The following is a 13,197-nucleotide window of genomic DNA, read 5'->3' as shown; positions in this document are numbered from 1 at the left end:
CTTGGAGTCAGCCTCTGGCCAGTCTCCAGTCAGACCTGAGCCAAACTGTGCCAGATATCAGTCCTATAGGCCAGTCAAGCCCATGGTCAAACAACCCCCCAGCCAAACCCCAGTCAGACACTTTGACAGCCCCCCACCCCACCCCCCGTCTGTCTCAGTCTGCTGCCTCCTGTAATTTAACATGTCTGCTTGGGGTTCATCGACTGTGCACGCCTCAATCAGACATGTACGCCTCTCATTGCACGCACCCCTTTGGAATGATTTGGACCTGATTTTTCCTTTTAGGAAAACCCCATTCAGATCAAATAAACCTTTTGTCATTTTGTTGAACATAATTAGGCGAATTATTCACTTCTTTGTGGTTTTAATGTCCTTTGATCAGCTCATCCAGCGTTTGGGTCTGTGAGCTGCACACACACCTTGAAATAAACAGTGTAAGCCCTTTAAGAGGAGGGACTGCGTTGCACGAGGGGGAGGAGAAGAGAAATGAGGGGTTGTGGAAAAAGTGAGGAAGAGAGGGCAGAAATGGAGAGGGGAGCAGGCACAAGCTAACACGCCCAGCGGTCTGCCTGCTTTCCTTTTTCATCGGGGACTTATGCTTCATTAGACTGTCTGAAAGAAAGACCCGCTTTCCCCTCATCACCTCAATAGACGAGTCCCCCTTCTCCTCGATGGCCCGGAGGGTTCTCCTACAAAAACCCACCTCCCTCATCCTCGTTTGCCTCCACATTCCTGCCTCCGTCTTTCTAATCGTCTCAGTTCACTCTGAAACCAAGCTTAGTAGCGGCAGTTTTGCTTCACCACCTCCTCCGCCTATCATCCTCCGATCCCCACAGGCTCCCCTTCTCTGCTCATTCACTCACCTTGGTCAGACACACCACCCACCCACTGCTTAAATCCCTATCAGCATGTCAAGTAAATGTCTGCCCAGCTGGGGTTGACACACACACACCCACGCACACACACACACACGCTGAAATATAAATGCACTACACACACAATCTTTTGCTTGCTTCTGGGGTTTAGCCTTCCTCCCTGCTGACCCTTTTCACCCCTGTTTTGCTCTCTTCCCCTTCTTGCCGCCTCTCTTTCCCTCTCCTGCTCTCCTCAGGCAATGATCTGACAGGATGGGTTGACTAGCTGACTATATCAGCAAGAGGTTTATCATAGAGCTGCTTTCATGTTATTGTTTTTTCCCCCCGCTTTTTAATTAAAGCACTTTCTCTAAAAAAAAAAACAGCTCAGAAGCCAAGTCCCTACTCAGTTTCACATTCTGTTTGTTTGATAAAATGTTCAGCAGAATCCTATTCTCCAAACTTCAGTCCGTTTATCTTCTAATACAATCAGCAGCTGATATATCTGGGTTGCGTGTTAAGAATTTTAGCAGGTTTTTTGAAGGGGCTCTGCATGTGGACCAAAAGAAAAATAATTTGCCCTGTTAAGTTCTTTAATCTAAGCTTTTTCCAATTTTCTGTACCTCTTTTTTTTTTTTTACAAGCAGTATATTACATATAAATACCTTATTTTACATCTACCACTTGCATTTATTTCAAAAGCCAACAGTTGTTTGCTGAGAGCTTATTGATTTAAAATAAAATAGGGCACTTTGCTTTTCGGCGGCGGGCGATACAGTTATTGCCTGTGTTTGTGTGTGTGTTTATGTGTCTGACTGTTAGCAAAATGTCTCATGAACCACTGGGTGAATTTTAATGAAACTTGCAGAAAGTAATCGTTGACCGTGCACCTACAAGTGATTAAATTTTGGTGTCAACCCCATTCCAGATGTCAGCCAAGCACAAAAAAATGTCTACAACACAGCCAGTTTTACAGATATTAGGCTAAAATTTGATACGGTAGGAGCTGAGAGTCATTCACAACACATGCCTGAGTGTGACATCTCGCGATATCGCATGAGATCGTGCATAACGTTATTTTCGAGGTTTGTTTAGAGTGGCTACAACGCCATCATTTCTCAACACAAGTTGATCTTGGTCTAAAATTCTGGCATGAAAGACAGTGGGCGACACGTTTTATGATGTTATTTGCTTGTTTGCAGCATCAGATTTAAAGGAGAGTTATTTTCCTAGTCGTCTAAATTGTCACATTGGTTGATGTCCCACCAGGACAACTCAGCTGGATGGTGGAAATTATTTGTATAATTTTGTGTTTGTTGTGCCCTCTCGGTGCCACATTGTGCTGCTGTATTTACCCTGTCTGTGTTTTCTGATTCATATAGACCTCCTACATTAGGAACATAAAGAGGAGCAGTCATCACTAAGCTCCTTTTGCAGAAAAGACAAAACACACAGGCTCCCTTGATTCCTCTGAGAATAAAGTGACTGTTTCCAATTTTGAGCACCCCCCTCTCCCGCCCTCCCTTTGTAGAGTGCTTCAACCGTTACTCTATAAGACAGTTATGAGCTCAGAGCATCTCTGTCAACACGTCGCTGTCTTTATGGAAATGTATTCAGATGCATTCTCAGCTCCGTAAACCATCATCTCTGTGAGCTGCTGGTGGCGGCTGCACTCTCACATTTTCACTAGGAGAAGGATAGTAGTTGAAAAAAAAAAAAAACCCAACATGCTATACGATTGGTGATGCACATAGTGAGGACCCCTACCAACGTGTCTGAGAAGAGAACCCCCTCCCCTAATTAAACTACTGTATATTTACAGCCAGAGCGAGGTTCACAAATATGCAGGTTTTTTGTTTTGTTTTTTTGCCCGTAAACATGAGGACCCCCTCCCCCCCTTTTTTGTGTTGTTTTGCTTTTTCGTCAGGCGTGCAGCAGACAGCAATAGCACAGCGAGGATGGGGTCCTTGCTGCACGTGCATGGCGAGAAGGAGAAGGGGAAAAAAGGGGGGCAGCGAGACGTGCATGTGCATTTTCATCTTAGTGGGTGCTCTTCTCTGGAGCCCATGGGCTCTGCTCATATTGAGATATTTATTGTGAACACACACACATGTTATGTCTCTCTATCTTTGCAGGGACTTTCCATTGACTTCCATTCATTTCTACACCCTAACTACAGCCTAACCCTGACCCTCACCCTAACCATTACCAGTACATAGCTAACCCTAAACCAAACCTAAACTCAATTCACACCTTAGTCCTAAACCTAACCCCTAACCCAAAAACATAATTTCTCCTCGTGGGGACCAGGCTTTGGTCCCCACAAGGAGCAGTTGGTCCTCACAAGGTAGTATATGTTAAAAAAATTGACCCCACAATGTATCAAATACATGGTCACCCATGCACACACACACACACAAACCAAAACATGTGGCTCTTGACTCAAGTTCATTGTCATTCATTTCACTGTCATCCTGGCTGAGTCTCAAACACAGGTTTCCCAAGCAGCGCTGTGTTTGTCACACACTCACACACACTTGTGCCCGCACCAGGCTATTGTTTCAGGTGCAGGATGACCGCGGTCCTCTGGGTAAACATGTGCTGACTGTATCACGGGACACAGAGAAGGTGCAGTTCATCAATGACCTGCTTGTACTGCGTTCAGCAAAGTTCTTTTTTTGTGTGTAGCTCCTTTTTTCTTGGCAAGTCAAAAAAAGCCAGATTTTCTAAAACCTTAAACCAATTTAGGAATAGTTTCTCATTCAAACTTTTACAAGGTGCTGCCTTCCTTTCTTCTCTTATTTTAACGTCCTTCACTCGCTTGCATTTGTTTCTCTCTCTCTACATTCTCCGTCTGTCAAGCCGGTGGCTGCAGTTTGCTTAGCTGAGTCCATAAAGAGGTGTTTTAAAAAGCTGTGTTAACAGGCCAACAAAGCTTTAAAACGTGGCCCCCCGCTGTGAAGGAGGTGGTTCCCACAGGGATGTGGTGTGGCGCTCCATTGGTGGGCCTCTATACCCGGCTTCTCATTCAAGCCCCAACGCACAGTCACGGTCACTTATGGTAGGAGGGAAAAATCACCCAATTCAGCCCGGGCCTGATCCAATGACATGTTTTTTTTTTAATGAGCTGGCTCTATGTCTTTGTTTGGGCACCAAATTCAAGTCCGGACCTGAGGAAAAGTCCTGCTGAATAAGATGCAAGGCCACGGCCAGGCACAACTCGGCACACAAAAAGCACAAAGAGCCCAGCGTCTGTTGGGGGCCACTGAATGGGTCTCTACTTCACAAGGCCCTTTTTTTTTTTTTTTTTTTTAAGAAACGTGACCAGCAACCATGGTGATGCTGGCAATTAGTTTTAATTGGTAATTGCGAAGGACAGTTTTGTGCAGTGAAGTACGAACTCAAATATATATTTAACTGCGCACCAATGCTCAAAAGAAGCGTTCGCTGGCCATTTGTAGCTCTTCAAGTCATTTTCTTCCAGGGTCATACGCAGAAAAATATTTTCTTTCTTTTTTTCATTTTCCCCGGCGCTGCCGTCTTTTGCAGAAAACGTCACCCCATATATCATACATGTATGTGCATTTGTCATATGGCGTGTGCACGTCTGCAGGCACGCCAGGCGCTCACTGGTTTGTATGTTCAGGGGTGAGGACTGTCATTAAACTGTCTGCCTGCATCACCAGACTCAACCATCACCCTGCCTGGCTGTTCGCTCTGCTTCTCGCCGGGCCCTTGAACGACCCACCCACACACACATGTACACACACACACACAGATTCACTTGGCAGTTGGCCAGGACTTAAACACACAACACACACACTCTGTCTGTCTCCTCACACTCAACTCAGAACCGATACGTGATGTTGAAGACTGACATTAGTTACGCCTGATACCTTCTATACCAATATTGCTGTTCATTGCTAATCTTCTCAACGCGTTCTTTACAAAATTTGAGCAAAAAACCCCCAAAACCCTGAAGTTGCACTACTGGGACAAACTCAGATAATAACCATGTTCTGTTCGAGCTATAAAAATGTAATAATTTATACTGGTTGAAAGAAAAAAACTTGCAGAACACTAAAGGAAAGTACAGAATTTATACTAAACTAAGATCATGTTATGTTGAAAAATGACTGACTTGAAGCCGTTTTAGTCAAACTTTGAAAACAATTATATGCGCTATTATGAAATGTCACACTCAGAGTGTGCATTGTGAACCACTCTGAGCTACTACCACACCAATATTTAGCTCAATTTCTGTGAAACGGACTGAAATATAGCCGTTTTTGTCTTTTCAAACGTCAGAAGGCTGTGGCAGCCATCTTGAATTGGGTTGTCTCCAAAAGTTAATCATTTGTAGATTTATAAATCATTATTTCCTGACACATACAGAAATGAGCAAAGACAATATAGGCCACCTTCATTTTTTGGGGAATAACAAAACATTTTCATTTCAAAGCATTTCTTCTCTTGTGAAAGGCCGTAAATAGAATCGCTTTGTTATTTGTGCAGAAAACAAACATTTAAATGTTTCCGCAAAGAGAGATAATGGGCTTATATTGTAGGAAACAACAGTTTTTGTTTTTTTCCTGTTGGATTTGTCAGCCTGACTGCTGAAGCAGTCTGTTAACCTTTCACGCAGCCAGACTTCAGTCGAGCAGCCTCTCTCGGATTCAGCCCGACTCCGCTCCTTGCTCACGTTCGAGGCTGTGGTAAAAAGGGGGGAATTAGTATGCAGAGAAGGAGACAGACAACCCCGTGGATCTAATATGTAGCCAAACTGAAGAGCTAGACTGGAGTGGGTGGTAAGAGCCTCTCCTCCTGCTCCCCTTCTCCTCTTCATTGCCTCGTTCCACATGCCCTGTCCCAAATCTTAATGGGACGTCAGACGGACAGCTTGGGCTGAATTGAGCAGAAAGAGCAGCCCCTTGTTGTCTCTCCCCCCTAAAAAAAAAAAGGACTCCCCCTTCCCCCTTCTTCTTCCTGTGCCCCATTTGCTCCCACACTGCTAGCACCCACAGCAGCTCCCCGCAGTTCTCTGGGCTATTCAAGAGATCCCAGACTCCCTCTATTCTTCAGCTGCGGCCTGCATAAATTACGTTTCATCAGCGCACCTAACCCTCAGGTCTGCCATCTCCCAGCCTGCTGTTAGTTTTCCTCTACCACCTTCAATCTGTTTCCCCAAAAGTATTTTCACCTTTTGCTTCCTCCTAATGTCACCATCACAACCTCTTCTCCTTTCATCAGTCCCCCCCGCTTTATTGACACACTCCTTTTTCGCTCCATCTTTTCGTAACTTTTTTTCTTTTTTGGTTCCTGTTGCTCAAACGGTTTCTTGCTAAACTCTCCTCTCCTTCTCAGCTGGGACATTGTTTACATCCGCCTCGGTAATCACTGGCAGAGCCTTTCTAGACCTCACAGATGTTGCAATAATACAGGGGATTAGCAGGCTTAACACTCCGGCTTATTTAGGGAGTTTTCCCGATGGCTTGGCAGCTTGTCAGCTCCTCTGAGTCTGACCTTTTTCCTGTTTCACTCTGCTGAGATCCTGCAGCCCTGCATCTCTTTGATACAAGTGTCTGGCATGCTGATGTTGTTTTATCCAGATTGCTGCTTCAGGCTCTCACTTTGTACTGCTACATCAGGGTTAAATTAAAACGCTGAACTACTTGACATTGTTTTTTAGTTGAGCGGCTTGTTCATCTTGTTTGTTATCTTTCCTGATTTTGTGAGAATACCAGAAGCACGATAGGCGCTCCTGGCTTTCTTCTACATTCTTGTGAGATCAACCTCTCAGCGTTTTTCTAAGCTAAGTTTTCATGCTAGTCAACATTAACTGGTGGCCCCTGGGCCATATCCGGCCTGCGTGTTCATTTCATCCGGCCCGTAAAGTGATAAAGTATTATTTTAAGCACATTCAGATACGGGAATCGGTCGTACTTCAGTTCAGAAAGGGTTAAAGGTAGCGCTGACTTAGCCAATCAGAGTGCTCTCTCACAGCAGTGATCAGGACTGACTCAGACGCCGAAACCAAGCAGACCGAGGACCTTCAGCTGTGTGCTACGGTGCACTGTAGCTAGCTCAGTTGAAGCGAAGCTTTAAGAAGTTGATCCTAGGTTCATCAGCAGACTTGTTTTTTGTGTCAGTGTTGGCTAAAGACAGATGCCTATTCAACGTCCATTTAGACGTCCACTAAACTTTCACTTTTTGACCAAACTTTGTGGGATTTATCCACGATGCCTGATGTAATTCATAGTAGGAAAATGCAGAAATGTGCGCTGTTGTGTTGTATTTTTGGAGCCAGAGTCTGTGTGTTCCTCTACATGCACATTAATGGAGGTTTTATTTAGGTATTAACTAACTAATTGCAGCTAAATTGGTCAAATGAATATCTGAACATACAGCAGCAAGATCAGAACTACGTGAAACATTAGAAGTCAACTTCTGGAAAACAAATTATCTTATGTGTCTTTTGATATTTTTAATCACATAATTGTACTATTTATTGTATATACATGACCTTAAGCTTATAGTGCAGCCAGCCCATAGGGGGCGGTGATACTGTTTCAGTTTTAACTTTCATTTTTCTGTTCCTGTGTCTACCAAGGCAACTGTAGGATTTGTTAACTGCTGTGCTCTGCTAGTTAGCTAACCAGGCTAACCATTAACAATAAAGGTTGATAATGGCAACATGTTTCCTAATAGAAGTACTAAGTGTGCAACTATCACCACTTTTTAAGCGCGAAGCAGCCAAATTTGATTTTTAAAGTATGGGTTGAAAGGGCAGCAGGACATAGTCTGCAAAGCTGGACAACTAAATAAATCTAAGAACGTACAGTCAGTGTACAGCAAATGTTTCATAAACTTCAAAAATACCTTTAAAGTTAAGCTGATAAGATAAAAATGAATACTTATATTTTTTTATTTACACGGCTGTTCTTCTGGTGCTATTTGGTGGTATTTTTTCAGTAGCGACGCCTGTTGTTTAGAAGGAGAACTGCAGTGGGGGCAGCTTGTTTTATTTGTTATGTTGACATTACATCTAGGACCAATGTTTGAGTATAATCACAGCTTTACTGTTAAAATATTTGCTCTGTTTTTATGCCTAGTGACCGTGAAACAAAACCTGATTTTTTAAAAATACTCTGCTTCAGTGTGTTTCTTTAGATGTTATTTTTGCCCGTGTTTAAAACATCTTTTGTTGTTAATATATTTAGCACTTATCATAGTTTGTTTTGTCCTGTATTTTATAATTATATTCAGTGATTCACAGGCAAAATCGCAGCTAAAACCTTTCAATGAAAACGAGGAAAAGTGAAAACTAGATTACCACTTTTGAAAATTTAAAAAAAAAAAAAAACAATCCGAAAGGCGTCTGTTTGTGACAGTCGAGACTGAAATGTTTAGAAAGATCCTGGGCTTTAGGCAAATTTTTGTTGATGTCCCCTGTAAGATGATGATGCTTAACCTCCCCTCCCAGTCTCCTCCACCCCCCTCTTTAACTCAGTTTGGAAAGATAATTAGATGATCCTCTCAGACTCAGCACCTCTGCTGCTCCTGTCTGCGTCACGCTGCGCAGACCGAGTCATGTTTTATGACCAAGCAGATCCAGCAGCAGAAGCAATGTGTGCATGTGTGTGTGTGTGTGTGTGTGTTCTTGGGGTCAATGCATTTTTGTCTGGATCCTAATCCCAAAGGTGATATTAGTCTGGTAGAGGGTGCAGCCCACCCCCCACCACCACCAGTCAATTTGTGTGTGCGTTTGTGCAGCAGACACCGGAGGTCAGCCAGGAGTCCCAGACAGGCTCTGTCTTGACCTTTGACCCATGACTGTCTGCTAGCTCCGGGGTCATTGATGCAAACAGCTGATAGACGCACAAACAAACGTACAGGCAAAACATACAGCAACCCCCCCACCCCCCCGGCAGTGAACATGAACAGTAACGAGTGTCTGAGGGTGGTGACACATGCACTGTCACTCTTAGACGTTTGTTTGTGCTTTTAACAAAAACTGTGCGTCCTTCAGTTCCACATGTTCGATTTCTTCAAGAAATCCCCTCTGAAATGTTTAACTTTTAAGAGGAAAATCAAGCTTGATTAACAGAAGTTGTTCTTTGTTCATTTCTTCACAGATGCAGTCTGGAAGACGCCATGAGGATGAAAAGCAGCCATTACATTTGTCCTGGCGGAGTAAAGCACACACGCCGCCTGTAGCTTGTTTTCTTTTGAACGTGTTTAGCCTGAACCACGCGCAGTGTAAAAAAACTCCACCTCCAACATCTGCACGATGAGTCACTTAGACTCGTCATTAAATCAGATAATCGTCCATCAAGTCTGCCGTCTCTGTCGATGTGAACAGGTAAGCAGCAGCTGCTTCCAAAGGTAAGTTTAAATCAATTTAAGAGTTGTTCAAAGGATAAAATGGATCTGCTGCATAATGTGTTTTTTTCTAAAATTTGTTTCATTAGATGTAAATGACTGTTTTTGAGACCAATTTTAGGTTGGAAATTGAACCAGACCCCAAGTGGTCCTTTTTTTTTCCGTTCAGTAATTTACTTTCTAGTATTAAACTGTAAAAATGCTCAATAAGAGTTCACTGCAGTAAAAGTGCTTTATTCTTTTTTATTAGACAATATCTATTGAAAAATATTTGTATATCATTGTCATAGCGTAATAAACTTATTTGTCTTAGAAACAGTGATTTGTTTTGATAAATGACAAGGGTGTTCTGATAGTTTTTAATAAAGCTGATGAAAATCTGAAACGAAAATCTCACCTCAGTTGTTTTTCTTTTGTTTAATTTGTGTTTTTACATGAATAGTGTTTGGGTTTAAATTCTTTAATCTCACAGGATAAATCTGATTGTTTCCCCTATTTTGCTTTTTTATTAAATAATCCCATGAAAAGACCTAATCAAAAAAATGTAATCCTACTTTTTCCTGTATCCAAATCTGAATGTATTTTATTGACAATGTCTGGCTGATTCATTTCTGCAGAGTGATAAACCTAATCTCTGTTAAAGTGCTTTGAACACATACTTTCTATGGGTTATAGCTGTGATTTTTCTTTTGTTTGGGTGTCGTTTACTAAAGGTGGCTGTGCTCACCTTTTTAAAATAAACAACTCATCCTTTTTGTTCCAATAAAAGGAGGCATTGTGACTTTTTCTAACGCGGTCAGGAGGAACTGGCCTTTTAGGCTGAAAGCTACAGACAAAACTATGGTCGCCAAACTCTTTTTGTTGCTTTCTTGTGGTTCAGTGACAATAGCTCACATTATATTTTACAGCTGAGGGTGGGAAAAAAGTGATGGAACAGTACGACATAGAACAAAAAGCTGTTTATTTTGATTCCTCTGATTTGCCCAGTCGTGGCTGAAGGTTCGGAGGCACTGGTGAAGCTCAGAGGCCTAAATCTGTAGTGTCAATTATGCTTTTTTTGTATGTGAGCAGCGGGAGTGTCGAAATGAGTTGCTGGAGCTGAAGGAAACTCGGAACAAAGATACACATTCATTACCACACACACACACAGGTTTTAGTTTTTCGTGGGGATCACACCTCCTTTTGTGCCCCCCACCCCTCCCTCAACAGGCAGCAGAGGCAATGCCCCAGTGCCGCCAGTGTGCTCCAGTGCTCTGGCTGAAATGGTTTCCCCCCCTCATCCAGCATCTCTGTCCCCTTCCTCAGTCGGGGCTCTCCCCCTGACTGGTCCTGACCTGAAATTGGGACCAGGCGAGCAAGCCTCCATGGTCAGGCCGGCATAAAAAAGGAGACCTGCATGTGTGTGTGTGTGCACCGTGGCCCTGAAAGAAAGCAGATTATCCCATTCTGTGTGTCCAGTCAGCGGTGCAGTATTGACCACGGCGGGCCACCCAGGGAGCGTCCAGCCAGCCGTGAGATGGCCTGATATACATGCTTACTGGCCGTGCCAGATTCCCCCACTCTCACCGGAGAGAAGGCCAAGCCCCGCACTCGCTGGACGCTGCTGCTTTCTAACGACTCCGTGTGCGGAGTGACCAGCACACACACTTCCACACACTCGGCACACGGTCCAGCTCAGCCCTTGTACAGTAAAAGACATCGCTATCAGATCGTTTTCTGTGTCCTGTGAGGCGAGGCGGAGGTCATTGGGAAGGTGGAAAACCTCTTTAATGGTGGGAATGATACCATAACACCTATAGATAGAGTTACGGATCATGTCACATAAAGTCTGTATACAACTCTGACAGAATGGCCTGCTCCCTCTTGATGACACGCGGGAAGACAAGCGTAGAAAAAAGTAGCACATTCTTCCACCTTGAAGCCTTTATTTTAGGTTTTGTTTTCTTTTGTTCAGCTGTCCTTGTTCAAATCTTTCTAAACACGATGACGTAAAACAGAAGTAATTACAGATTTTTTTCCATTAAAGAATCGTTTTATTCTTTTTTTACTCATAATTATAAACTGTCGCTCACATTATATTCAAAGTAGATCCTTGAGTTGTAAAAGGAGCTCATTATTGACCTAAATAAACCCTCAGGGACAAACTAATTGTCTTGTAATTGCTCAGCTGTTTGTTTGTGTATGAAGGGCCTCTAATTACATCCTGGTCCGTTAACGTCACAAAGGCCTCTAACAGCAGGACAGACGACGCTCGCTGGCTTTAAAAACAAATGAGGCACTCTAATGGTCAATGTAGATTGTACTGATGGTTTTTTTTTCTTTGTTTTTGTTTTTTTTACTGCCTGTGAATCATTAATTAAGACCTTTTTCTCCTTGTTTTAACTTGGAATTTTTATCAAGAAAGATTGAATGTGCTGGAATAAACAAACAGCAGAATGTAATTAAAATGATTTAATTGTTTGTTTTATTTGAACAGCGAAAATAAACAGGTCACACTTCGGCTCTAGGAAAAAAACTGCATTTAAAAACAACAACACAAAAAAAACAATACTCTTTGATTGTTACCATTGTATGCAGGGCAGATTACACAAAAAGAGCACAAAACGAATCTTTATTTATTGTACAGAATAATCAAGCATTGAAGGTCATTAAATTTGTTCTGATTAAAATGTTTTCAGGTTTTTGCCATGAATAAGAATCATAATTGTAAAGATTTTTGAAATAAATAATTCAACTTTTTGTTTTACAAGACAAAACTGAATTCAGTCAAATCAAAATGGTCTAATTTCATAAACAGTGACCAGCAAGTTGTTAGAAATAACTTAGAACAGGGTTTCAGAGGTACCGCCGGGATTAACATGTGAAAACATGGCAACAGTACAGCTGAAACTTTGCCAAAAATAATGAAAACATCCCTCCACAACACAAACCACTGTTATGTTTATACAACAGTGATACTAACTAAAGGAATCGTTAAAAAAATAGAAGCCTCAAATATAATTCATTATAATCTACTATATAAAAAAAAGATAAGAGATCTCAATCTAAAAGAATTTACACTCCAAAAAGCACAAAAAACTAGTCTTTTTGCTTTTAGAACTATGTCTTGTCTCCATCAAAAAGTATCAAAAAGATCTTGTGACCTTTACACCACAAACAAGATGCTTTAAAAGAGCTGTTCTCCTCCTTAAACACAGAGCTAGTTTTTTTTTTCCTTCACACACGACTCAATACATCTCTAAAACATAATGACCTTTAATTATCTGTTCATTTATCTGACAAAACACAAACGCTGGCTACAAAAGGTTGATCTACTCTGAAAGAAATGCAGTCATTTTATTTCAATTTCCTGAAACGTTTGCATGTTTCGAGATACAAATTTGAGTTTCTTCCATCAATAGCTAAAAGATTCAGATTTCTTCATTCATTTAATTTATTGACAGACATCAGCTGAGGCCCACTGATGAGCCAAAGCCTGCACACAAACGATATTTAATCCTTATGGAAGTGTTTAAAATTCAGTTTTAATTTTTTTTTTCATCAAAGACTGACCTGATAAGTGTCAGCAAAAAAAGCCTATTTTGCTGCAATCCAAACCTTTGCTATGTGCTGAATGTCGTGTGAGAAAACTGTGCAGGCCTGACTCAATGCATTCAGTTCAGGACATGGATGGGTGGGTGAGGTGATGGAGGAGGGGGGGGGGGGTCCTGCATTAAAAGAAACGTCCGAGAACTTGGAGCCCAGTTTGTCATGCTAACTGCAGAGAACGCCTTTGAATGTGGACGCGGGGAGCAGAAGGTTCACAGGACCCCCACCATTCTCATGCAAAGTCCGTCAGAGTCCTCTCCTCGGGCCGTCCACCCACCACACGCCCACCCGCTCCCGCGCCTGCTCCTGCAGAAGAAGTGTTTATAAATGGGCACACACTCACACACTCACTGAGGGCAGGGCAGGGTTGCCC

The 13,197-nt window shown here is 42.4% G+C and overlaps 1 long non-coding RNA gene across 10 annotated transcripts in view; it reads left to right on the top strand.

Moving 5' to 3' along the window:
• The window catches only part of LOC108230722, a 50,616-nt gene that overhangs the window by 35,198 nt on the left and 2,221 nt on the right, over positions 1-13,197 (top strand). For 9 of the 10 annotated variants that reach the window (XR_001808372.2, XR_001808371.2, XR_001808375.3 and 6 more), the window contains one exon: positions 8,990-11,915. This is a non-coding gene — a long non-coding RNA (uncharacterized LOC108230722). Of the gene's footprint in view, positions 1-8,989; positions 11,916-13,197 lie in introns of those variants that run through there. The other variant, XR_001808370.3, reaches the window with a different exon arrangement.

This window comes from Kryptolebias marmoratus, linkage group LG24 (assembly GCF_001649575.2).
Source record: "Kryptolebias marmoratus isolate JLee-2015 linkage group LG24, ASM164957v2, whole genome shotgun sequence".
In the NCBI taxonomy this organism is placed as follows: Eukaryota; Metazoa; Chordata; class Actinopteri; order Cyprinodontiformes; family Rivulidae; genus Kryptolebias; species Kryptolebias marmoratus.
The sequence above is the reverse complement of the archived record's forward strand: the minus strand, read 5'-3'. Positions and strand labels throughout refer to the sequence as shown.